General features: G+C 36.9%; 1 protein-coding gene across 3 annotated transcripts in view; it reads right to left on the minus strand.

Moving 5' to 3' along the window:
* ELF1 (E74 like ETS transcription factor 1) overlaps window positions 1-26,158 on the minus strand; it is a 106,756-nt gene that overhangs the window by 53,222 nt on the left and 27,376 nt on the right. For 2 of the 3 annotated variants that reach the window (XM_032873924.1, XM_032873921.1), the window contains exons 1-2: window positions 25,461-25,587; window positions 24,140-24,226 (exon numbers count right to left, since the gene is read on the minus strand). The exons of the other annotated variant lie outside the window; for it this stretch is intronic. The gene's annotated coding sequence lies outside the window, so the exon portion shown is untranslated. Of the gene's footprint in view, window positions 1-24,139; window positions 24,227-25,460; window positions 25,588-26,158 lie in introns of those variants that run through there. 3 annotated transcript variants of the gene reach the window in all.

The following is a 26,158-nucleotide window of genomic DNA, read 5'->3' on the forward strand; positions in this document are numbered from 1 at the left end:
ACAGGTAGTTTGAAAGTCCCTCAGGAGATTTTGCTACATGCTATGCCTCCCCCCACCTCCAACTCCCACACAACACTCTTCCAGAAGAAACTGTATTGTCATAAGAAGTTTGACTTCTTATGGAAGAAGGAGAGACTCACTGTCCCTCCAGTTTACCACCTTTACCCTAGCTTCCCTCCAGGCTTTCTTCATCCAGTCAAAGGAACAGCTTAACACAAATAAAAAATATCAGCAACTTACCTCTTTACTCAAAACTACCTCACTACTTACAGGAAAAAGTTCAAACCCACGAACAGGGATTAGTGGGGTTCTTCCTTGTGTTGTGAAAGGCTGGTCAGATTTGTAAAGCAGAATAACTGAACAGAATAAGGACTGAAAGAGTGAACAAGAATATTTCATGGACCAAGTTTAAAAGAATACCTCTGCCATATTACTATTCTTCACACCCAACTAAGAAAGGGTTATTCCAGGGGCTCCTGGGTGACTCAGTCGGTTAAGCAGCTGCCTTTGGCTCAGGTGATGATCCCAGGGTCCTGGGATTGAGCCCCATGTCCGGCTCGCTGCTCAGCGGAGAGCCTGTTTCTCCCTCTCCCTCTGCCTGCCACTCGGCCTATTTGTGTTCTCTCTGTCAAATAAATAAACAAAGTCTTTAAAAAGAAAAAAGAGGTATTCCAGCATTTCTGCATTTTATAGTCTTCATGGTCCCCTGACCTCACCCCAATATTAAAGAAGCCAAAATTAGCCCTGTCCCATCCTCCCATCCCAACCCCGTATGCACTACCCTTTCTCAGACTTCTCTCTGTGCTCACTGCCATGCTCAATCCAGATCTCTCCATACATTCTTAGATGATCACAATCATTTATACCTGTGGCATTTTCAAAATCACAGTGGGAACAGACTTACAAGTATAAACTCCAGAGAAGTAAAATGTTTTCACCTTTTCCCAAGTTACCAAGTTTGATGGAGTTTAAGATTCCTTGTACACAAACTTACTGCTCCCCACATGTGAGAAGACCTCTAATGATCTAATGACCTCCGTTTTTCATAGCACTACCCCTTTTCTTCTTTAAATAATAGGAAACTATCTTAACAGAGTCTAGATTTAATCAAACAATTCTGGTGTTCCATGTCAAGATCCTTAAAATGGGATTCTTCCCATTTTATCCTCACAGCTATCTGGCAATCACCTCAGATTCTAAATTCAATGGCACCAAAAAACTAGACGCAACAAAACCACAGATGAGAGATAAGAAAGTAGATGGACAGGAGCTTAGTACTGTAACAGACATAAAATATAGATATGCAATATTTATAAATTATGCATGTAGCTTTTTATCTTCTTACTGTAGAAATCTTAGAAGCAAACTTTAAATATTCCTCATAAGAAATATAAAGATTTGTAATACAAAATAAATAAATAAATAAATATAATACAAAATAATTAAAATTTTAGGCCCTTCTATATTTCACAATATAATTGCTCACTCGATTTTTAAATCATATGAATCTGTTTCAGTTAACTGAAGTGCATCAACATCTTACATTAGGTGAGAGGAAACACTTTGCGATGCTTATCTGATGTATATCTAGAGCTAATCAGAAGATCCCACAATATCCAGTTTTTAAATTTTTTTAATTTTCTCTTAAGATTTTTTAAATTTATTTGTCAGAGAGTGAGAGAAAATACAAGCAGGAGGAACAGCAGGCAGAGGAGAAAGCAGGCTCCCCACTGAGCAAGGACTTGATCCCAGGACTTGATCCCAGGACCCTGGATACATGATCTGAGCCAAAAGAAGCCACTTAACCGACTGAGCAACCCAGACATCCGAACATCCATTCTTTTAGAAGATTTTATTTATTTATTTGAGAGAGAGCATAAGCAGGTGGATGGGGGGGCGGTGGAGAGAAGAGAGGAGAGGCACAGGGAGTCTGCTTAGAGTCTTCGCTGAGCAGGGAGTCCAATGTGGAACTTGATCCCTGGACCCTGGGATCGTGACCTGAGTGAAAGCAGATGCCTAACCAACTTAGCCACCCAGGCACTCCTACAACTTCCATTTCATAAAGAAACTATGCTTCTACTGATTGACTTAGTAGTAACACATTGATGAATATTTACTACACTTCCCCAAACTCAGTATTGTGGTAAATGTAAAAAGATAATGAATGGCCTTGTTCCCATGAAAGATATAACCTAGTTCAGAACACCAAAAAGGTAGTAGGAAATTAAATGCTCATAAAGCTGGTCAGTTCTACAGCCATTTCAGAAGAGGGCATGGGCAAACAGGTTAAGGAAACACTCATAGACAACAAAGGACCTAAAGTCAATCTGAGAGGAAGGTAGCAGGACATAGATTAAGGCAAAAGAATAAAGTATAGCATGTGTGCAAAAGTGCATGTGCACACACGTGAATGCCGCGAATCAAAACTGATCAAATTACCAGCTTCACAAGAGCTAAGAGGTGTCAATGGGAAATGGTGGAAAATGTGGTTAACTAAGCAAAGCAAAACCAAATTATGGAGACTTGAAAGGCAGGGAGTAGTATTTAGGTTTGATTTGGGAAGAGGTAGAAAGTTCCTGAAGGTTTTCAAATCAAGTTGCAACAACAGAGTGTGGTCCCTATGGTTACAAAGCTCAATGCAAGTCACATACGTGGGATCTGGTAACTACCATCCAAAAATGATGAGAACAGCTTAAACAGACATTCCACAGCTTGACTGCTCCATGGATAGCTTCCAGGCACCAATGTGTACACTACCCTCCTTAAATTCTTCATTAATTACTTATAATAGAGATTCTCAATGATGGTTTTTAAAATGCCTACAGTGCTATAAAATTGTTTAAAAGGAAATTCACTTAACTAATTTACTTCAAGTTTTTGTTTTCACCTAATTGACTTCAAGCTTTTGTTTTTCCTTAGGTGAAAAGAAGAGGGGTAAACAAGAAAAAAAGATTTTCAAAAAGATATTGACATTAGCACATAACCTTTCTTACAAGTTATTCAACTGAACATCAAAACTGTCCTACATTCATTTGAATAAGAGTGAAACTGAAACACTGGAACTACATGAATGTACAGATGATTGTATCTTGTCAGTACCATTTAATCATATTTTGAATAGATGATGCTCATTTAGTTAATCAGTCAAGAAAGGATATTCACGACAGATGCACATTTCTTGGTCACTTAACAGATACTACTATCACCAACACTTAAGGAAGCTTTACTTCCTTCCAGAGAAATGTCCAGAAGAGCGGTGCTCCTATGAAAACATCGAGTTGACCAAGGGAGGGTGCATTAATAAAGGTATTTTCTGCTTTATGGGTTTGCCTTACTCTTGGAAAGTTCAAGAATTCAAAGTCACCTTCATAGATAAAAAAGGCTCTTACTAGATTTTTTAAAAATAGATTTTATTTTTAAGTAATCTCTATACCCAACGTGGGGCTCAAACCCCTAACCCCAAGATCAAGAGTCACACACTCCGCTGAGCCAGCCAAGTGTACCTCACTTATTAGACTTTTAAATATGCTTTCGCATAAAGACATATCCAGAAATTGTAAAAGAGCATAGTAAGGTTTATTTACATTATCATTTGTTAGTTATACCTCACACATCTAAATTTTACAATTTATAAAGCAAAACATACATACTACTTTAATTCTTAAAGATTTATAACAACCACTAATTTTTAAATTTCTTTTAAGATTTCATCTTTTTGAGTGAGTGAGAGAGAAAGAGCAGATAAGCAGGGGCGAGGGGCAGAGGGAGAAGCAGACTTCCTACTGAGCAGGGTGCCCGATGCGGGGCTCTGTCCCAAGACCCCAAGATCATGACCTCAGCCACAGGCAGACATTTAACCAACTGAGCCACCCAGGAACCCCAACCACTGAGGTTTTTAAAAAAAACACAAAAAATCATGACACTTATCCTCAAAGAGCTTAAAAAATGATAACAAATTACAAAATAAATATGTGGAAGAAAGTAATCGATCACTACCATTTCTGTGTGCCAGGCCCTCTGCTAAATACTTTGCTATCTGTTATTTATTCGTCCCATTAGTGATACCCACCTCACTTTATTTACATACGGATACAAGGACTGGGGGAACCAACCATAAGAGGGCAGGGACCTGGTCCCGGTCACCACCATACTCCCCTTATCTTACACAGATGGTTCATGATGAATACCTGCCAATGAATGCTCAAGGTGTTCAGAGAGTTTGAGCACATGTCTGACTTCAGCTCACGCTTACACCTTTCTACGCAATCAGCAAATACCCACTAAGTACCTACAATATGCCAAGACCCTGCTCTAGATGCTATAAAGTGGTAAACAAAACAAATAAAATACAAATAAAGTGGTAAACCAAAACATCTGCCTTCATGAGGCTTCTCATCTAGTTATCTTTTTTTTCTTCCTATTTCACCCACCATCTCACCCACCTCCCCTCTGGTAACCATCAGGTTGTTCTCTATCAAGTCTGTTTTGTAATTTGTCTTTTTTTTTTTTCTTTGTTCACTGTTTTGTTTCTTAAATTCCACGTGAGTGAAACATGTGGTATCTGCCTTTCTCTGATTTACTCTGCTTAGATTATCTCTCTAGCTCCATCCATGTCATTGCAAATGGCACGATTTCATTCTTTTTCATGGCTGAGTAGTATTCCATTGTATACATACACCACAACTTCTTTATCCATTCATCTTCTGGTGAGCACTTGGGCTGCTTCCATAATTTGGTTATTGTAAATAATGCTATAATAAGTATAGGTGTGCCTGTGTCCCTCTGAACAATTCTGAATTAGTGTTTTGTATTTTTTTAGGTAAATACTCAGTAGCGTAATTACTGAATCATAGAGTAGTTCTATTTTCAACGTTTTGAGGAACCTCTTTACTGTCTTCCACAGTGGCTGCACCAGTTTGCATTCCCACCAGTGAGGGTTCCTTTTTCTCTACATCCTCATCGATATTTGTTGCTTCCTGATCTAATCTAATGATCTTAATGAAAACATTGTTTCCCCTCAAAATAGTCTGCATTAAAAATGTGAGGTTGGGACGCCTGGGTGGCTCAGTCAGTTCAGCAGCTGCCTCTGGCTCAGGTCATGATCCTGGGGTCCTGGGATCGAGTCCACATCAGGCTCCCTGCTCAGCGGGAGCCTGCTTCTCTCTGCCCTCTGTCTGCTGCTCCTCCTACTTGTGCACCTCCTCTCTCTGTGTGTCAAATAAATAAATAAAATCTTAAAAATAAATAAAAATGTGAGGTTGTTGGGCAATACAGGTTGTTATCTTACACCAGGAGTAGAAACTTCTGCCACTCTCCTTCCATGTCTATCTCCCACTATCTCTCAACCCCTAACAATTAGGCACAGAAAATGTGACCTCTCCTACTCTAAGATAAGAGTTGTAGGAGAAATGCTGCACTTTAAACACAATCTTTAAGTACACATGAGAGGGAAAGGGAAAACGTGGGGTGAGGGTAGAGATGGGGAGAACTACAGCTAAACCCAAAGGCAGGTTTCTTCAGGGCAAAGCTGATTAACCTAGATGGAAATAACCAGAGAGCTTCTGTTTCACTTTAATTTTTATTTTGACTTTGAATTGAAAATTTTTTTTAAGATTTTCTTTATTTGACAGAGACAGAGGGAGAGAAAGAGAAAGAGAGCACAAGCAGTGGGAGCTGAGACACAGGGAGAAGGAGACCCCCCTACTGAGCAGAGAGCCTATGTGGGACTCAATCCCAGAACCCTGGGATCATGACCTGAGCTGAAGGCAGACGCCTAACCAACTGAGCTACCCAGGCGCCCCAACTTTGAATTGAAATTTAACAAGAGAGTTTATTGGGATTTAAAAAAAAAAAGCATTCTCTTTACAAATATAAACATTTCAAGGAAGAAGAGTAAAGTCTCCCTGTATTGTCTTTTCCTATATACTAGATGGCCTTCAGAAATCCTATCAGTACTATCTACATTCTTTAATTTACTTAACAGCTCTCATAGAGACCTAGGTGCCAGATTCAGGCAGAAGGGAGAGGGACAGGGAAAACACAGTGGCTAAGGCGCAGTCTGGCCCTGTGAGCCAGCACAGTCTACCACCTAAGTCAAATGCTAATCACAATAATATACATAACACAGCAGGAGGAGACACAAAGCTCATTCTCCATGTTATCCTATAATTATTTACTATGTCCCATCTCTCAAGGTTACAAGCTACTTGAGAACCAAAGACTTAGATAAATTATTTCTATGGTCCTTTATTAATATAATTTAAACGCATATTAAAAGTATATTGTGTTACCAGGTGGTGGGTATTGGGGAGGACACGTATTGCATGGAGCACTGGGTGTGGTGCAAAAACAATGAATACTGTTACGCTGAAAAGAAATTAAAAAAAAAAAAAGTATATTGTATTGCAAGTCAAATTAGGCCACAAGATCAAAGGACACTGTCTTTTGTTAATAAAAATATTTACTTACTGTAATTCTTCATTAAAATGATAAAACATTAGTGTTTCCTTATGTCTGCTTTAGCCTTTCACCGATTTTTATGTGATGTTTTCACCTGCCAGAGCTAACTGGTGGTGTTCTGGGCTTTACTATGCTCAAAGCAACATATATACATGTATTTTCTGATTCAAACACAGAGAAACACAAGTGCCACAAATGGGGCAAAAACGGGAAGCCCCACATATAAAAGAACACCCAACAACCCTATGAACTATTTTGCAAATGTCTAGTCTAAGTCGGTTTTCTTTTTTTAAGACCTGTTTTAATAAACATAAAAACTACTTCACTGGTTCTTTTGAAACTTCTTAAGAAGTGAAATTCATATAGCTTCAGAATTTTTCCTTTAAGCTTTAAAAGCAGATCTGAATCCTTAGATTTGACTTTTTTAGTGGATCATTTAAATTTGATTTTTAAAAAATAAGATTGTAACCTACATCCATTTTCAGCTGGGAAAACTGTTAATACATGAACTTTTTAAAAATATTCCTAGAATAGACAGGTCTAAATAAAATCCTGCTTGCAAAGAATCTTGTTTTGTTGATAATAGGACTATAATTTATTTATTTATTTTTTATTTTTTATGTTGACATTGAAAGACAGTACTTTAGAAGCCCAATTTCACTGAGGTACATAAGACTTAGGAATAAAACCAGAAAATATAGGAAGAAGCAAGAAGCAGTAAAGGGAATTATTCCTTTTATTCAGTAGAAAAATCAGAAAAACTGTAATGGAGAGCTAGACATTTTCTCCAGATTAATCTGAAGACAAAAGAAAAAGATTTTTGATGTATAGCAATCAATACTAAGGTATTCTCAGCCATATTTTTTAGTGAGCCAATAATCACCACTTCCACTTATGCTGAAAACACTAATAATCTCATTAAGACACTTCATTTCTATAAACAGCAAAAACAAAGAGGGGGAAGGAAGAAGCAGGAAAGAAATCTTATAATGAAACTGTTTCTTACAAATAAACCATAAAGGAAAGAATCATACTATAGTTCTTTAATCAGCTTTTTTGTTTTTAGAACAAAAAAAAGAAATATCAAGCATGTATTTATTCCTCTAAGAAGTATTTATAAAATCTATTACATGCTAGGTACTAGGTACCTAAAATAAAGAAGTATAATAAAGAAAATAAAAATAAAAGAAAAATAAAGTAGTTTACTGCCTTAAGCAAGAAAAAAGGTATGTAAACAGATAATCAAAGAACAATGTAAATAATTAAGTCAACCAAGTGTTAAAGGAATAATGAGAAAGAGTTAAATACCTGTGAGAACCTGAGAAACTTCACAGGGACGTGACCTGTGGGCCATTTCTTTAGGCATAAGTAGCATTTCTTTTTTTCAAAGCAGAGATAACGTGAGGGAGGTGGTGGGGACGGTGGCAAGGGGCAGGGGCGGGGTTTGAGGGGATAATATTCCAGGTAGAACAGGCAAAGGTAAATTTAAAAGTCTGAATCACTGAATATGAAGAATAATAAGTGTAATAGGAATTTAATAAAAACAAACCTTTTCCTAAAAGGACACAGGACCTACTAGTATCAGAAAACACACTTTCAAATCCTAGTTCTTCCATCTTCTATATTTTGAGTAAGTCAAGCTCTCTGACCTTCCTTTTGTCATCTTAAAGTTGTAAAATAAAATGCTTTAAATGTTTTAAAGAATCTGGATATGCCAAAATACAAAAATAAAATTATGCTTAAATACTAAAATTTCAAGATCAAAATATTAGTTTATCACTTCATATTGAATATTACATCATACATACAAATTTGAAAGCCAATCCTTTATGACCTGTATAAATTTCACAAAACACATGTTTAATTATATAAAAGTTATATTTTCTATATCAAACATGTAACTGTAATCCATACAATCCATATAATACAAAACAAGCCAACATACCTAGAATCAACAAGTGACAGAAGTTTAATGAAACAAGCTTTATATTTAATGGGTCTCCCTAATGGGAAATTAAAGCAGCAATTGTACATCTGTGTCTCTGTTCCTCTCATCGTGGTTTAACTGACAGGAAGCAGAGAATAAGATATGGCATACAAACGTCAAGTACTTCCTGCCTTCTCTGCTACCTCTTTATGTCTTGTTTTATAAATAGTCCAATAGTTTATGTGAAACTGTATGAAAGTACGGTCAACTATAAAATAGGAATGGTGAAGAGCGTTTATGAAAACAGAGCAAATAAAAAGGTATTCTGAGGCTGGGATCTAAGTTCATTATGCACACAAAAACTCATTATTACAGTTTTCTGAAAAAGTATCCTTAAGAGTAAATGTCTTACAAATTAAGACTTGAAAAACCACAATGAGTAAAAAAATCAAGTGTCTGAACAATAGAATAAGCCCTCAAACTGGTTAGAGAAGTAACACTTGACTACCTAGGTAAGTAAGAGGTAACTACCACCTTAAAAAAAAAAAAAAAATTAACCTTCCAGCAATTGACTCAATGCAGGGCAGATAACTACTTGCCTCTTTGATTTTTGGTCACCATGGCTTCTTGTCAGTACTCTTCCCAGATTATAATTTAGGTTCCCCTCCAACCAAACTATTTCTACCCCCTTGCCCAGTTCCCTATGTGTCCCAAACTTGGCTAACATTATTTACTCATTTATGCTCAATTCGTGAATACACACAAACTAAATAAAAATCTGTTCTCAGGAGGTAAATTCTTACTGCTCTAAGTCATCTTAAGCAAACTTCCAATTACTTAAAACTAAAGCAGAGGTGCTTACTTTTCATCATGCCTAGCTGCCTTCCAAACTAGTAATTTTTTTTTTTTTAAAGAGAGAGATTTTATTTATTTATTTGACAGCTAGATCACAAGTAGGCAGAGAGGCAGGCAGAAGCAGGCTCCCTACTGAGCGGAGAGCCTGATACGGGGCTCGATCCCAGGACCCTGAGATCATGACCCGAGCTGAAGGCAGAGGCTTAACCCACTGAGCCACCCAGGCGCCACCAAACTAGTAATTCTTAAGAATCAATCCAATTCATCATTCAAATGCCTCATATTCTATAAAATCTTGGATGCAGTGCAAGCATCTTCTCCATTCATCTTGGTCAATTCTTCCCTATGCTGTAAGCTACCACAACTACAATTTCACCAGGATTCAGTGTCATTCCTCTCTAGATCATGTTCAGAATGACTCAGTATTTTATTACACATAAGCCCATATAGAGCTTCCTGTGACCTCTTTTCTAAACAGAACTTAGTATGCATTTAATAGTCAACTTTAAGCAGGGCACCATGCTCCTAAAATAAGTAACACTGCTTAAATGAGTGGCATGGAAAACGATTTCTTTCTCACCCAGTATTTTTCAGTGGAAGAATCTAGTTCATTCTTTTCAAGAGTGTAAGAGTCATTAGTGTCTTCCTAGCATGTCTTTGGTACACTGCTGCTCTGTATTACCTCAATTGTCCCCAATATCTAGGAATAAATGATCCCTGAATCCCAAGAGAAGTATCTATTTCCTAACACGTTAGTTCCCTTCGCCTCTGATGTTTGGTAAATCACCCTAAGTATGGTGGAAAGTCTCACAGCATCTAAGAACCTAGTGTCCACCACCTTCTCAAAAATCAAATATGCTAACGATGGTGTGCAGCTGTTTGTTTCTACCAAGGGCAGGTGTACATTACACCTTCCTCTCAGTTTATTCCTAAGACTAAAAGGTTGTGAATTATCCTTTAAAAACACATAAATCTGTCTCTGATCCATAGATCAAATGATCAAATAGAACATCCAGTTTAGAAAGTTCATATCATTAAACATTTTCAATAAGATCATTTACAAAATAAATCGTGTTTTTAAATGCAAATTGTTTGAAACTGTCTCTCAGATTATTTATTATTTTTTTTCAGTGTTCCGAGATTCACTGTTTATGCACCACACCCAGTGCTCCATGCAATACATGCCCTCCTTAATACCCACCACCAGGCTTACCCTTATTATTATTTTTTTTAATCTTATTTACTTGAGAGTGAGAGAGTGACAGAGAGCATGAGAGGGCAGAGGTCAGAGGGAGAAGCAGACTCCCCGCTGGAGCCGGATGTGGGACTCGGTTCCTGGGACTCCAGGATCATGACCTGAGCCGAAGGCAGTCGCTTAACCAACTGAGCCACTCAGGCACCCCTGTCAAAATAAAACACACATGACATTGGGGTGCCTGAATGGCTCAGTTGGTTAAGCATCCTACTCTTGATTTTGGCTCAGTTCATGATCTCAGAGTTGTGAGATGGAGCTCATGTAAGTCTCCACACTCAGTGGGGAGTCCTGCTTGAAACTCTCTCTCCCTCTACCCCTCCCTCCCTCCCTCCCTAGAGTAAATTTTTTTGAAAAGTAAAATAAAGGCTTAAAAAAACCACATAACATTAATTCTAATTAATTAGTCTAATTTAAATCTAAAATCTTCACATTATTTTTCCTTAGGCTCTAATACATAAGAATGTGTTTTGTCTGGTATTTTTATTTTTTTTAATTTTTAATTTTTTTTTAAGATTTTATTTATTTATTTGACAGAGATCACGAGTAGGCAGAGAGGCAGGCAGAGAGAGAGAGGAGGAAGCAGGCTCCCTGCAGAGCAGAGAGCCCAATGCAGGGCTGGATCCCAAGACCCTGGAATCATGACCCGAGCCGAAGGCAAAGGCTTTAACCCACTGAGCCACCCAGGCGCCCCTTGTCTGGTATATTTTAAAATTTATATAAATAGTATCATACTATATATATTCTCCCAGCACACCTTAACAAGACACAAAATTTTGAATAAACACAAAGATTATCTGAAAAGAAATTTTAAACATTAAACTTTCTCTAGAACTCGGCGCTTAGAAAAATATTATCACTGAAAATAAGTCATGGTTATTACACTTCCATTATGACAAAGAGACGTATCTAAGATCTAGAAAGCAGCCTATCTTCAATGATGCCTCTTATGAAAAGTGTTCTGACTTTCCGCAGAACATGGATGGTTCCCTTTAAGAACAAACACCATGGGACGCCTGGGTGGCTCAGTTGGTTAAGCAGCTGCCTTCGGCTCAGGTCATGATCCCAGAGTCCTGGGATCGAGTCCCACATCAGGCTCCTTGCTCATCAGGGAGCCTGCTTCTCCCTCTGCCTCTGCCTGCCATTCTGTCTGCCTGTGCTCTCTCTCTCTCTCTCTCTGGCAAATAAATAAATAAAATCTTAAAAAAAAAAATTAAAAAAAATAAAAAATAAAAAAAAAAAAAAAATTTCAAAAAAAAAAAAAAAAAAAAAAGAACAAACACCATGTGTGGAAATCTTAAGAAGAAGCCTGAAGGTCTAACCCTAAAGGTCTTTTTCTGACTTGCCTAAAAGGTGTGGGCTACACCGACACCACGGGACACCGTGATGGTTCCATCAGCAAGATGTTCTAAACTACAGTGAGAAAATCTCTGGCTGTGCTTGTTATAGAAACTTCTTTAATTCACTCAGAAGCTAAGTAATCTAGAGCAACTCAAAGTTCTCCCAATTAAGAGCAAAACAGTAAGAAAATGTAAATCAGAAAATACCAAATGAGGAAGTGACTCTATAAGGAAGAAGTGAATTTGAAGGTGTATTTCACCTATTTCTATAAAGCATTTAAAAATGATTGATACCACTGCCAATTCCTTTTACACTGAAGATTAAACTCAAAGTCACTACACAGAAATCCCTCAGACTGGAAGGGAAGACAGCAACTGCCTTCTTTGCCTTTTAATCTCTTTCCCTTTCCTTAATTACAAAATCACCAACTAAATGGAAATGTTGAGGGTCAGAATCAACACATAAACTCGAGAAATGCTGATTTCCTAGTTACAGAGGCACCCAGTATAGAAAAATACTGTATAATAAGCTCATATTTAACACAGACTTTCACAAATTTATATTCCTATCATATAATTGTGTAAAAGTACGATCCCTTATTTAACCAAGCCCCATTTCTGGACATTTGGACTATTTCTAAGGTTGCCAAATTACAGCGATCCTCAAAATGTAATCCTCAGACCCACAGAGGATCCAGAACCCCTTTCATCAGAGGGTTCATGAGGTCAAAACTATTTTCATAGTAATACTAGGGTACTATCTGCCTTTGCTCACCATGTTCACATTTACACTAAGAGTGCAAAAGCAAAGGCAGGCGGGTATAAATGTTAGCCTTAGCACGAAACAGGCTGTATCACCAAACCATACCAGTCACTGTATTCTTTACCACAAGGCACTCACATTTAAAAGAAGGCAGTTTCATTTAAGAATGTCCTTGACGGGGACGCTTGGGTGGCTCAGCTGGTTAAACAACTGCCTTCAGCTCAGCCCTGGTCCTGGAGTCCCCGGATGGAGTTCCACGTCTGGCTCCCAGCTCCATAGGGAGTCTGCTTCTCCCTTTGACCTTTTCCCCTCTCATGCTCTCTCCCAGTGTCTCTCTCTCAAATACATACATAAAATCTTAAAAAAAAAAAAAAAAAAAAAAAAAAGAACGTCCTTGATGTCCTTGATGAAGGGGTGCCTGGGTGGTTAGTTGGTTAAGCAACTGCCTTCAGCTCAGGTAATGATCCCGGAGTCCTGGGATCAAGACCTGCATCAGGTTCCCTTGCTCAGTGGGAAGTCTGCTTCTCCCTCTGACCCTAGCCTGTCTCATGCTGTCTCTCTCATTCTCTCTTTCAAATAAATAAATAAAATCTAAAAAAAAAAAAAAAAGAATGTTCTTGATGAAGAGTAAAACTACCTCTTTTCTTAAATATTTTCAACCATTAATTTCAACCTCTTTTAAACCATTAAATACATGCCTTTTTAGCACTGTGAGTGATAAAATGAGAAGTACACATTCTAAAACAGAATGGTTGTCTTGACCAAAAGCACCAATTATTTGTTTTGCTTTTTTGTCTTTTGTTTTTAAAGTAGGCTCCATGCCCAGTGTAGTGCCTGGGACTTGAACTCATGACCCTGACGAGAGTCGCACACTCTACCGACTGAGCCAGCCAGGCTCTCCACTAATTACTTTAATTGTGAGCTAAACCACCTGCTTTTTTCATGGAACACCGTTTTTACTTCGAAGAATTACTTATTCATAACTGGGTATCTGGTATACGAGTTCCCAAAAATGAATAAAGTGACCCTGTCACTTCAGGGAAAACAACTAACAGCAATTGTCACCAATGATAAATGCAAGCTTTCAACTGAAAATCAGAATTTTAGAAAATTTATGTACACTACTTTGGGCTTATTAGCTTTCTAATACTTAAAAGACTTTTTGATAAGACTAGTATATTTAAAAATGTGATTTTTAAAAATATCAGGTCAACATTTGGAATATTCAGATGATCAATGAATGAGGTTATAGAATATTATCTCAGGAAAACATTAATTCATCAAAGTGCAAGACAGACAAATGGATTTTGTCTGTCAAAAGTTCACCGATAGGATTTCAGACTCCCTTTTGCACTAACCTTTAAGAAATTAGCATTTTTTGAGTTTTGGTGTAGTATCAAAGTAAAAACCTCTATCTGAAGTGGCTATTAAAATACATCTCCTTACTTGGCAATTCACAGACCTGTACCCCTGGGGATAAAAATACATTATATGTTTATAAAAAAATTTAAAAATTAATAAAAAGAAAAAAGAAAAAAAATACATCTCCTTGGCGGGATGGGAGAGGTTGGGTGAGCCTGGTGGTGGGTATTATGGAGGGCACGTATTGCATGGAACACTGGGTGTTGTACATAAAAAATGAATTTTGTTACACTGAAAAGAAAATTAAAAAATAAATAAAAATTCGGGCGCCTGGGTGGCTCAGTGGGTTTAGAGCCTCTGCCTTTGGCTCAGGTCATGGTCCCAGGGTTCTGGGATCGAGCCCCACATCGGGCTCTCTGCTCGGCAGGGAGCCTGCTTCCTCCTCTCTCTCTGCCTGCCTCTCTGCCTACTCGTGATCTCTGTCAAATAAATAAATAAAATCTTTAAATAAATAAATAAATAAATAAATAAATAAAAATTAAAAAGAAAAAAATACATCCATTTTTCCAACTAGAAATCTGTAATAGGCCAAATTTTCTTCACATTCTTCAACAAAAGCAGTATAATGCAACAGAAGCAGATATGAAAATCTAGCTATCTTCTGTTAAGCCAAAGATTAAATAAAGATTTGCACTCCTTTCAATACAGTTTTTGTTTTTTAAAATACACTTGTTGGGGGGGCGCCTGGGTGGCTCAGTGGTTAAAGCCTCTGCCTTCGGCTCAGGTCATGATCCCAGGGTCCTGGGATCGAGCCCCGCATCGGGCTCTCTGCTCAGTGCAGAGCCTGCTTCTCTCTCTCTCTCTGCCTGCTTCTCTGCCTACTTGTGTTCTCTGTCTGTCAAATAAATAAAATCTTTAAAAAAAAAAAGTGATACAAAATACACTTGTTGGGGCGCCTGGGTGGTTCAGTGGGTTAAAACCTCTTCCTTCGGCTCAGGTCATAATCCCAGGGTTCTGGGATTGAGCCCCGAATCAGGCTCTCTGCTCAGCGGGGAGCCTGCTTCCCCCTCTCTCTCTGCCTGCCTCTCTTGCAATCTGTCAAATAAATAAAATCTTAAAAAAAAAAAAAAACACACTTGTCTTTTGTAAAAATAACTAAGTTAACATGTAATGAGTTTATTATTTTTCAGGATATTAATGTATCAATATTTTTAAGTTTTGTTTTAATTTCTAATATTTGTAAATACTGATAAAGGTAACTCACATGAATAAAAGCTCTTTGGGATCCTCAGTAATTTTTAAGAATATAAAAAAAAAGTTTGAGGAGATAGGGCATAAAATTTATAAACTGCTGTGCTATTAAAAACCAGTGGTTCAAGTATTTTCACAGTTTCATCTCTGTTCCCATCCTTAAATTTTCTTCGAGATAGAGTCCTACAACTGAGATTATTATGTCAAAAGACAGGTACATTTTCAAAGCATTTAATGTAAGTCAATTGCTCTCCAGAAGGCTTTTTGATTAATACTGCTATCAACAGACCACATGCAGATACATTTAATGGTGTTCTCACAATCCCACAGTACTTTGATTTTTGTCAATATGATGGGCAAAAGTAATTTCATTTAACTTGCATTCCTTTACTAGCAACTTTAATATTTTTTTTTAAGATTTTATTTATTTTATTTGACAGAGATCACAAGTAGGTAGAGAGGCAGGCAGAGAGAGAGAGAGAGAGGAGGAAGCAGGCTCCCGGCTGAGCAGAGAGCCCGATACGGGGCTTGATCCCAGGACCCTGGGATCACGACCTGAGCCGAAGGCAGAGGCTTTAACCCACTGAGCCACCCAGGCACCCCTCAACTTTAATATTTTAACATTAAATATAATAATTTAAACATAAATATATTAACTATATATTACATATTTAATAATCACTGTAATTAATAATTTACAATGTATTAAATATAAGTAATACTCTCCCCAACTATTTAAAAAAGATTTTATTTATTTATTTGAGAGAAAGAGAGAGAGAGAGAGCGCACGAGAGAGGATAGGGTCAGAAGGAGAAGCAGACTCCCCATTGATCAGGGAGCCCAAAGTGGGACTCTATCCTGGGACTCCAGGATCATGACCTGAGCCAAAGGCAGTCGCTTAGCTAATGGAGCCACCCAGGTGCCTGTCCCCAGCTTTTAAAAAAGATTTTATTTATTTATTTTAGAGAGAAAGAGGGAGAGCAGGAGCAAGGGGAGGGGCAGAAGCAGAGGGAGAAGCAGACTCCCTGCTGAGCAGAGCCCTGCTTGGGACTCTATCCCAGCACCCTAGGATCATGACCTGAGCCAAAGATACTCAACAAATGGAGCCACCATGTGCCCCAATACTCTCCCCAATTTTAGTGACTTTTGCTGTTATTTGTGGAAGGAACTTGGAGGGACGCAGATAAATATATGGTAAAAGTGATCCACTGTCTTTATTATTGGGAAAAAACCTCCAAACTAACGGTTTTGTTCTAGCTCTAGTTTAGAACACTTGAGATTTTTTAAAAACTCTGATTTAATTTATGTAAAGCTGCACTTTATTATCAATAAGAAAAAAGATTAAATCAAATGCTGTAAGTACCAGTAATCTATTAAATTATCCAATCTTAGGCAAGTTATTTAACCATAGTTTCCTAAATAAAATTTACGAATGGAAAAAAAGGGTGCCTGGGTGGCTAAGATGGTTGGGTGTCTGCCTTTGGTTTGGGTCATGCTCTTCAGGTCCTGGGATAGAGCCCCACGTTGAGCTCCACATTGGATTCCCTGCTCTGCAGGGTGTCTGCTCCTCCCTTTGCCTCTGCCTCTCCCCCTGCTTGTGCTTTAACTCTCTTTCAAATGAATAAAATTAAAAAAAAAAAAAAAAGGATGGAAAAAAATTCTGTAAGAATGATATTTAAAACACTGGTTTGTAATCATGCAACATTCTTTTGGTGTCAAGACCCATTTATATTCTTAAAAGTTATTGAGGACAACAAAGAGCTTTTGTTTCCATGGTTATATTTGTCAACAAATAAATTCTTTACAAGCATGGGCTTTTATTATTTATTAAATGCCCTTTACAGGGATCCTTTCTCAGAAGATTGGTATATTGAAAAGAAAGCTCTGTGGGATACACTTTTTTTTCCCTTGGTAAAATAAAGCTGTTAAAAATATAAGTTCTAGAATGCTTTCTTCACTTTGAGGATCACTAATCTAATTCATCTGTAACTTTCTCTAATCTTTTAATCTAATTAGAATACATTTTAAGTGGAAGTCAATTAACAGGAGATATATATATATATATACATACATATATATGTAATTTATGAATTCTATGTTTTATTCACTGATATATTCCCCAACATCAAGAATAATGCCTAACAGATAATAAATAATTGTTGAATGAATCAGTAAATTATACAGACTGAAAAGGAATTTAATAAAAAAAAAAAGCTCAGGAGACTCCTGAACTACATGACTTATAAGAATCCTTCTCACTATAAAATCGTAGGACTTGACTTCCATTTGTTCTTCTCTATCCCTGTCATCTCTGCCACTACTTATACATACACTGTGGGAAAATCCTTTTTATTTATTTTTTTTTTTTTAGATTTCATTTATTTATTTGAGAGAGAAAGAGTGAGGGTGTGAGAAGCAGACTCCCCGTGGAGCTGCGAACCTGATGCGGGACTCAATCCCAAGACTCCGGGATCATGACCTGAACTGAAGGCAGTCACATAACCAACTGAGCCACCTAGGCACCCCCATTGCGGGGAAAATCTTGTAAAAGAGAGCCAAAAGATTACTATGAAAGCAAAAACATGGATTAAGATCTCTGTTTTCACTTTTTAATGGCAAATACCCCAATTATACTATTAAATTTTGGAAACCTTACATACAGAGATTCCACACTGAGTTTATAACAACAACAAAAAATCAACAAAGATAGAGGAATTACTATCATTATTGTAAGTATTTTAAGGAAGCAAGTTAACATTGATTCTATCAATAAATCTAATTTGGGGTAACAGCTTACTGAAGTTTATCAATAGTGTCAATTAATACTCTATCAATTTTGTATGTCCTATGAATCTTTTTGTTCTGAAATGTGTTTTTTAAAGGTTTTATGTGAAAGAGAGCAAGCAGGCATGCACAAAAATGGTGGAGGGTGGGACAGAGGGAGAGGCAGACTCCCCACTAAGCCAGGAGCCAGAAGGAGGGCTCAATCCCAGGATCCTGGGATCATGACCTGAGTCAAAGGTAGATGCCTAACTGACTAAGCCACTCAGGCACCCCTGAAATGTGTTTCTGAATAATATTTGAATGTGCGATGATTCTAAATATGGAATTATTTCTAGCAAACTATAACTCCAACTTCTTAATGGATCTCAACTGGAAGTTATCCATCAGAAGTAGTCTAGAGTCATCTTACTAGTTATACGGACAGTCTTACAACTTCGTTCTGAATTGAGCTAATCTTTAACTGAAGCAGGCAGTTAACATATTTTATGATGTAGAATTTATTCAACATTTAAAAAAATCAACCTTCTGTTCCTCAGCAAATTAACATTATTTCTCAGTTACTTATAAATGTGGGATAAAAATAAACTAGCTCTTATATAGCAAAACTGATTATTAAATAGGTCAACTAAAGAGAAAGAGAATGCATTAATCTAGCCATCATCCAGCTTTATTTACACTAATATTTTACCATAATTTGTTTCAGATTCTTAAGGAAAAAAGTCACATATAGCTAACACCTCCTATATATACCTCTCTAATCTCATTTTATCCTCCCAACTATTCTAAATTTGATGTTGCCCTATCTATCGACATTTTTATAGCTTTAATACATATGTCAATAATCACATTATTTTTATGTACATAATTGGGACTATATTGTATTCTATTAAGAATTTAACTCAAAATTGTTTGAAATAACTCTAATAAATGACAGGCATGGTAAACTGTTTAGTAGTCAAATATGTTGACATCTACAACTTACTCTGAAATGCATCAACTGCCCATCTGTTTAGGATCTTCAAGGATTTTACCCCCCAGGACAATAAACCATGGTAAGATGCTGAATGGGTAAGAAGGCATCAATGGCAGGCCTCTGTTCCTAGGAAAAGTAATGAAGAACTCTAAATTACCTTGAATTATCCATTCTCTCTATACTCTTTGTAAACAGCTCTCATACCTCAATGTGATGATACTGCCTTAGAGAACTCTGGCACATATGTTCCATGAACCATGTGCAAGAATGTTCCCAAACTGGAAATAATCTAATGTCATCAACAAGAGAAAGTAAATACATTCTGGTCTAGACAGACAATGGACTACAACATGGCAATTAAAATTAACTAAGATAAATCTCACAGAGTTGAATGAAAGAAGCAAGGCACTACAGAATATATATGGTGTGACTGCATTTACATGAAGTTCTAAGGGGTAAAAATTTAATGAAAAGGTGTTCACAAAAGTCAAGATAGTAATTATTTTTAAGAAGACACAAACATGGGGCAGCAGCAGGGGACTTCTAACACAATAAGCCCACTTCTTAACCTCGGTTGTTGTGTAATAGGCAAACACTTTGTAATTATATTCAAACTGCATATGCTTTATATATTCTCCTACATGTACAATTCAGTTTTGGTTTTTTTTTTAAAGATTTGGAAGCCCAATGCCGGGCTCGATCCCAGGACCCCAGGATCATGACCTGAGCTGAAGGCAGAGGCTTAACCAACCCGCTGAGTCACCCAGGCGCCCCTATAATTCAGTTTTAAAACAAAAAAGAGAATGAACTGCCCCATTACAATACTAAGCTTCCATTTAGTATTTTGATATTAAAAAAAAAAAGATGCACATAAACAGTTACTAATTCAACACCTCATATTTATAGTTTTAGTTTCATTGTTCATAGGACTGTTTCCTAAAACACAAAAAATAACAAATTTTCCTTGATTCTTTTTTTTATACCATACAACTTTGCACAAACACAATGCCCACTATGTGACTGGGCATCCATCACACAGACAATGAACTTTACATGACTTTTTATCTTGTAAAGTCATACTAGTTCCTGCTACCTTGAAGAACTTCTATTATATGGGGGAGAAAATTAGACAAGGATAGAGCCAAGAAAACAAATTAAAAAAAAAAAACAAACCCAAAAACTTTTCAAAGTAGCAGCTGCCTCTGGGCAGCAGGTAAAGGGAAAAGGAGGGAGGCTGCTTTTCATTACAGATTTTAAACATCATGTGCATATATCACTTAATTAACTTTTTAATATAAAAATTCTTAAATCAGTCTTCAAACAAACTCTAGAAGGCATTCATATTGCTTTTTTTTTTTTTTTTTACGGTAGCAATTAATTCAGGCTGTAAAGTACAGAGACAAAAAAGAGCGGACACCTACTACTCAGCAATTAAAGGGCAGATAAAGGGAAAGTTCTGAATTCCTACAGGGGTGAGAGAAGAGAAGTTTAGGAAGAGTTTTCCTGATTCAGATATTTACAACTGGTAGAGAAGAAATAAAAATGCTTTTGCACAGAAATCAGATATTTACAACTGGTAGAGAAGAAATAAAAATGCTTTTGCACAGAAATCAACCGAAGCTCAAGTGCCTAATTTCTTCCTCTCTGCTAACAAGGCAAATAGCACCCAAGTTATTTTTTTTCATAAAGGGTGAAACGCCTCAACTTGTAGTACAGATCAAGAGCAACTTTTACTCTAGTATACACCGACCATCTGACAAGACACAAAGATAGAGGTGACACAAAAAAACTTTCTCTTCAGTAGATTTTCACAGTAATGGGAGAAAGAGATTGCTCCAACAGTCAAAATTGCCCTTATCACTTCAGCTGACTCAATGCTATTACTAATTCAATTTCTACCATCCATATGAAGCATGGAAACAATGGAAACAATAATTATTTTCAGACCATTCAACTGATGGACTGTTCTTCCCTTCTCTATAAGAGTCTGTGAGAACACCTATGTCCCATTAGATGGGATGTAATATAAGGTAAAACCTACAAATATGCTATCAGTGATGGAGTTAAATGTCCAAAGAAGCCTCAGAAATCAAATCCAAGCATAACATGTATTTAAAAATGAAACAAAACAAACAACCTTTTCCCCAGCCTCAAACAACTACAAATAATAATAGTGTATTTCCCAGGAGAAAAGGATTTTCAAAGGCTATAAATCCTACCTTAAATCAGGAAAGGAATGTTTTGTCTAAAAACCCAAGGATAAGGGAATGAAGAGAAATACCAGATGGTACTAAAAAAACTAACACTGGGAGAGCCACGGTTCACTGAGATAAAGAATAGGCTAATTACATTTGGAAAAAAAAATAAGTAGCTTAATTATTTACTGTGGTCAATACAGTGGTGGGTTTGGGAGTGAGAGGAAGAAAAGCAGAATTAGAGAGGCAGATAAATAAAGAAAGGAATAACTAGGGTAGAGAAGGAGTTTTAGTAAGTTCTAATATTGATAATAAACTACTCCAGTCACTTTCTTGACTTACCAGAGGCTGCAGGCTTCAAAACATCCCTGTTGCTTAAAAATTGAAATATTAAACCGCAAAGTAAGTGATTGCTCCTCCTAAACGTGTACTCTTTTTCTGAAAGTATGGTCTATACAAGCACTTGCACCACAATTATCTAGGGTAATTATTAAAAATGCTGACTGACAAGCCAAACCCTAGGCCTAATGAATCAGAATCTTGGGGCTGGAACCAGGTGATCCGCTGTTACACCAAAGGTTGAGGATTACTGCTTTAAAACATTTACTACCAGGTAGGTGTTCCGTTTTTTCTTTGAATGGTTATGATGTGCAGACATCAGGCAGATGAAGCTGAGGGCCACATGCCTTTTAAAGGTTAGCCACCCCTAATTTTAGCAGAATCTGCCCAACCGAGTAGTAGAGGGTCAGCAAATCATAACTGTATTCGTATGTGCTTGCTACTTCTGTCAAAGTTCCAAAAAGACAGAAAAATAAAATGAAACCTCTCTGACCTCAAAGAGCTTACATACTTATTCTTTTTGGTGAAGACATTCTTCTTAACGTAGGCAAATGCTATTCACTTTTCAATACTAATAATTCCTAAAGCTCCATACTCTGTCCTATTGTAAGTTTCAGTCATGTTTCACCTCTAGGCAAATAGTCTGAACCGAATGAAACTTCTCAGTGATTCAGTTCCATTCTTAGTTAACCCGCTGCTATCACACCCTGTTTTCCCAGTAAGAATCTAAATTTGTGGGGCACCTGGGTGGCTCAGCAGCTTAGTGGTTAAGTGTCTATTTTTGGCTCAGGTCATGATTCCAATGTCCTAGGATTAAGTCGAATGTCTGGCTCACCACTTAGTGGGGAGTTTGCTTCTCCATCTGCCCCTGGCCCTGCTTGGGCTCTCTTGCTCTCTCTCTCTCTCCCTCTCTAATAAATACATAAAAAATAAAATCTTAAAAAAAAAAAAATCTAAGTTTGTGAGGAGAGAGCCCTGTTTTCTAGCCGCTGCTGTGCTGTCTGTTCTTTAGGACAATGACAACCACATTGTGGAGGCTCTGATAATGAATTGGTTTAGGGGACTCGGGAGATTCAATAGTTACATGCAGAGTGATTTAAAAAAAAAACAAATTTCAGGGGTGCCTGGGTGGCTCAGTGGGTTAAAGCCTCTGCCTTCGGCTCAGGTTGTGATCTCAGGGTCCTGGGATCGAGCCCAGCATCGGGATCTCTGCTCGGCAGGGAGCCTGCTTCCTCCTCTCTCTCTCTGCCTGCCTCTCTGCCTGCTTGTGATCTCTGTCGAATAAATAAATAAAATCTTTAAAAAAAAAAAAAAACAAATTTCAGACTTAAACAAAGAAGATCTAAAGTAAATTTCAACCGCCCCAATAAAACACATCAAAACATTAACAAAGATATTATATGACCAGAAGATTTTTAAAAAGTGCCTAGTATATACAGTACACTCTCAAAGAAGGAGAAGATATGACCAAAAAATGGAATGAGATTACTAATTCTGGAAAGTTTCAATTCAAAATGAGTATAATGTCAGAATTTCGAGACATCTAGATTTTGTAAACTCATATGCAAAGTTTTACATACACACACACACACACACACACACAGACTTTAACAGAATAAGACATCATATTAAAATAGTATTTGCCTTCCTAAAAGAACAGGAGATAGAACTAAGACAGAAAATAAACCTGTCTTTGTATCTAGAAGTTCAAAGTAAATTCCCAACTCCTTATATTTCCATCTCCCCTAGGCCCATTTTAAACAAGCAATGTCATAAACAATGCTTCAACTATGAAAAAGTTCTAGTAATGAAAACAAGCTGTGGTAGAAATTAAACAAATGCATCATCTTCTCTCTGACGAAAAAGGAAACTTGTTTGAACACATTTTCAGAATCATTTGGTTGCATCTCACTACCAAAATTATCACCAAGCAACTTAATTAAGGTTTTATTTATTCTTAAGGAAATAGAGCCAGTTTCAAACAAAGCATCACTTGTTAGTGTGGGCTAGCATGAGCAGCTCCAGGAGGGGAGCCCCGCCGCTAAGTGCTGCACGACCTTGAGCAAGTCACAAGACCCCTCCAGCCACTATATCTTCATCTATGAAAGTGAGGCCGCTGGGAGACCTTCAGTCTTTTTCAGTGCTCCGGTTCTCTGAATAGGTAATTCTAAGTTTAATTCTGATGACTCAATCTAAACTTATATTCAACCTTATGAAAGGAAAAGAATGGGACGAAGACTACTAAGTAACTCGTTCTGGCCTTCCCTTGCTTCCATGCTTTTTTTGGTTTTTTTGTTTTGTTTTGTTTTTCCTTTTTTTGTTTTTTCCCTTTCCCATATCCTTGAAGTCCCACTTCAGTCTTTGTCACATGGGTAAGAGACTGAAACATATGACCAATTTTATTTAAATTATAACAGTCCCTTAATTTTAAGAAACTAAATTCTCTTACTTCTCTCTAAATAAAATCTTAATTTACGTAGTTACTTGTGTGTGGCTAGATTTTCCTCTTATGGCTTTTCACCACTTATTTTCCTTTTTCACTGGCTTTTAAAAAACTTAAAGGAAAAAAAAAAAGGCTAAAAGGTGTCATTAGATTTTTCACACAGACCAGAGTAGAAGTAAATACAGCCTCTACTTACTCAGAGGTTTATTAAACCTGCAAGATGCAAACAAAGATGATAGCCAATGGTCAGAGCTGAACTGGTAAAATGTCTGCTATGCCTTTCCTGCAAAAACACAAAATTCAGATCTGTTAATAGAATGATCCTTTCCAAGAGAATAAGTAACTGCCTTTATACCCTCCCTTTTATCTCATAGGTCTTCAAGCACTTAGAAAGTTAAGAACAGCAGATTTCCAAAGAACTAGCTAAATATTGTTATAGTCAATAATATGACTTTTGGTTTTCAAAAATGTTACTCACAATCACTGAACATTCAAATTTTACTTTCATTCAAATTTTAATTTCATAAATAGCTTTCATAAGTAAAATACTATTGCACTCAGCTTCTCAGAGGACCTAGAACTTCAAGGCACACCAGAATATAAGCTAGCCAGAAAACTTCATAATTTCAATGATGATAAATACTCCAGAAAAAGACTGAGCAATCTTTTCTTTCACACAAAAGGTATTACTTTTTTTCTTCAAAAGAAACAAATTTTAAGAACAGCAATATAGAAGGCAGGCCAGTACTCTTTCTTACTTTTTCTTTATACACAAATTGAAATGCTACATGTTTCCTCAGAAGCTCATCATGCATCCGTGCTTGTTGTTTCCAGTGTGAATTATAAAACTTTACTACTTTTTTTCTAACAGTAAATGAACTGTCCTATTTTTCTCCCTCTTTATTTAATAACCACTTTTACTTATTATTTAAATGACTATTCATTTTCCTTACACTTCTACTTAGTTTTGAAAAAGTAAGGTTTAGTGTAGTTTCATTAACTTAAGAAAAGGACACAACAATCAATGAGCAACACCTATGGCTGAGTTGTCCCCAGACTCCCCTTTAACCAAAATGCCAAAATAAAACCAGTGTCTCTGAATTTTTTTAACACCCTTATCACACATGAATTGTACAGCTTACTTAACTCTAACTTTCTATCCCCACAAATACAATTAGATTTTTTAAAATGAAAATTTGACCGAAGTTTGTTTTGTGGTATGAAAGAGAAAGAAAGAAAAGTCTCCTTTATTCTCAAGTCACACTGGGAAAGAAAGAAAAAAAAATCATATAACACATAAAAAAATGCTTTTCCAGGAAGATCTAAAACTTTCCAGATTTTGAATGCTTTGTTTCCCCCTCACAGTTAAGTGCAATCAGGCATGTGACTGACTACACACATTTTTTCAGAGAGTTAAAGAATACATTCAGCCATGTTCTTCGACAGGTAAGAGCCACCCTCCGTTTACCAGCTCAGGAAACAGCCAGAAGCAAACACACGAAACCATAATAAGTTACCTTCAAATATTCCCGTTCTCTTTTTGTCTTTGGGCTTGAAAATAAAAAGCAATCCGGCAAGTTTTATGCTGTTAAAATGGCTCCTGTAGATTGGGGAAGTGGTGTCTGTGCTTCAGCCTATGAGTCATACATGAAACTAAGTGTTTCTAAGGGAGGCACGCCCATGTTGCTGTGGACCCAATTATTCTGCCAGGTCAAACATGCAAATCTACAGGTAAAAACAGAGGGGAGGTATAGAAAAAGGAGGGACGTGGAGCCAAGGAGCAAGATCTACCTTGATTAAACCATTATTCAGCTCATGTTAATTACCATAATTTAAAATTAAACAACAACAAAATAGGAATCATCTACAAGGAAACAAAATTAAAACTGTATGTTGTTTTAAAAAATAAAAATCTCAACTTTTAAAAATTATCTTAATATATCAAGTAAGTAAAACTCTGAAAAGAAAAACAACGTGGGAAGGAATGGAAGGGAGAGAGCAAATTTTCTGGCTTTTAATATAACAATGGGCCGGTGAGTCTAACCAGGCTACTCATTAACCCTTACAAGAAAGAGGTATATTGCTATGTCATCTGGAAAGCTAGCAACCTACAGCATCAGATGCAATTCACAACTTCACTAAACATAAAATCTACTTTCTAATTTCCTAATTCAAAGTTCAGTGGAAAAGCAAGTATGAATTAATCCGATTTACA

Source organism: Lontra canadensis, unplaced genomic scaffold (genome assembly GCF_010015895.1).
Source record: "Lontra canadensis isolate GAN:19392208 unplaced genomic scaffold, GSC_riverotter_1.0 scaffold51, whole genome shotgun sequence".
NCBI lineage: Eukaryota > Metazoa > Chordata > Mammalia > Carnivora > Mustelidae > Lontra > Lontra canadensis.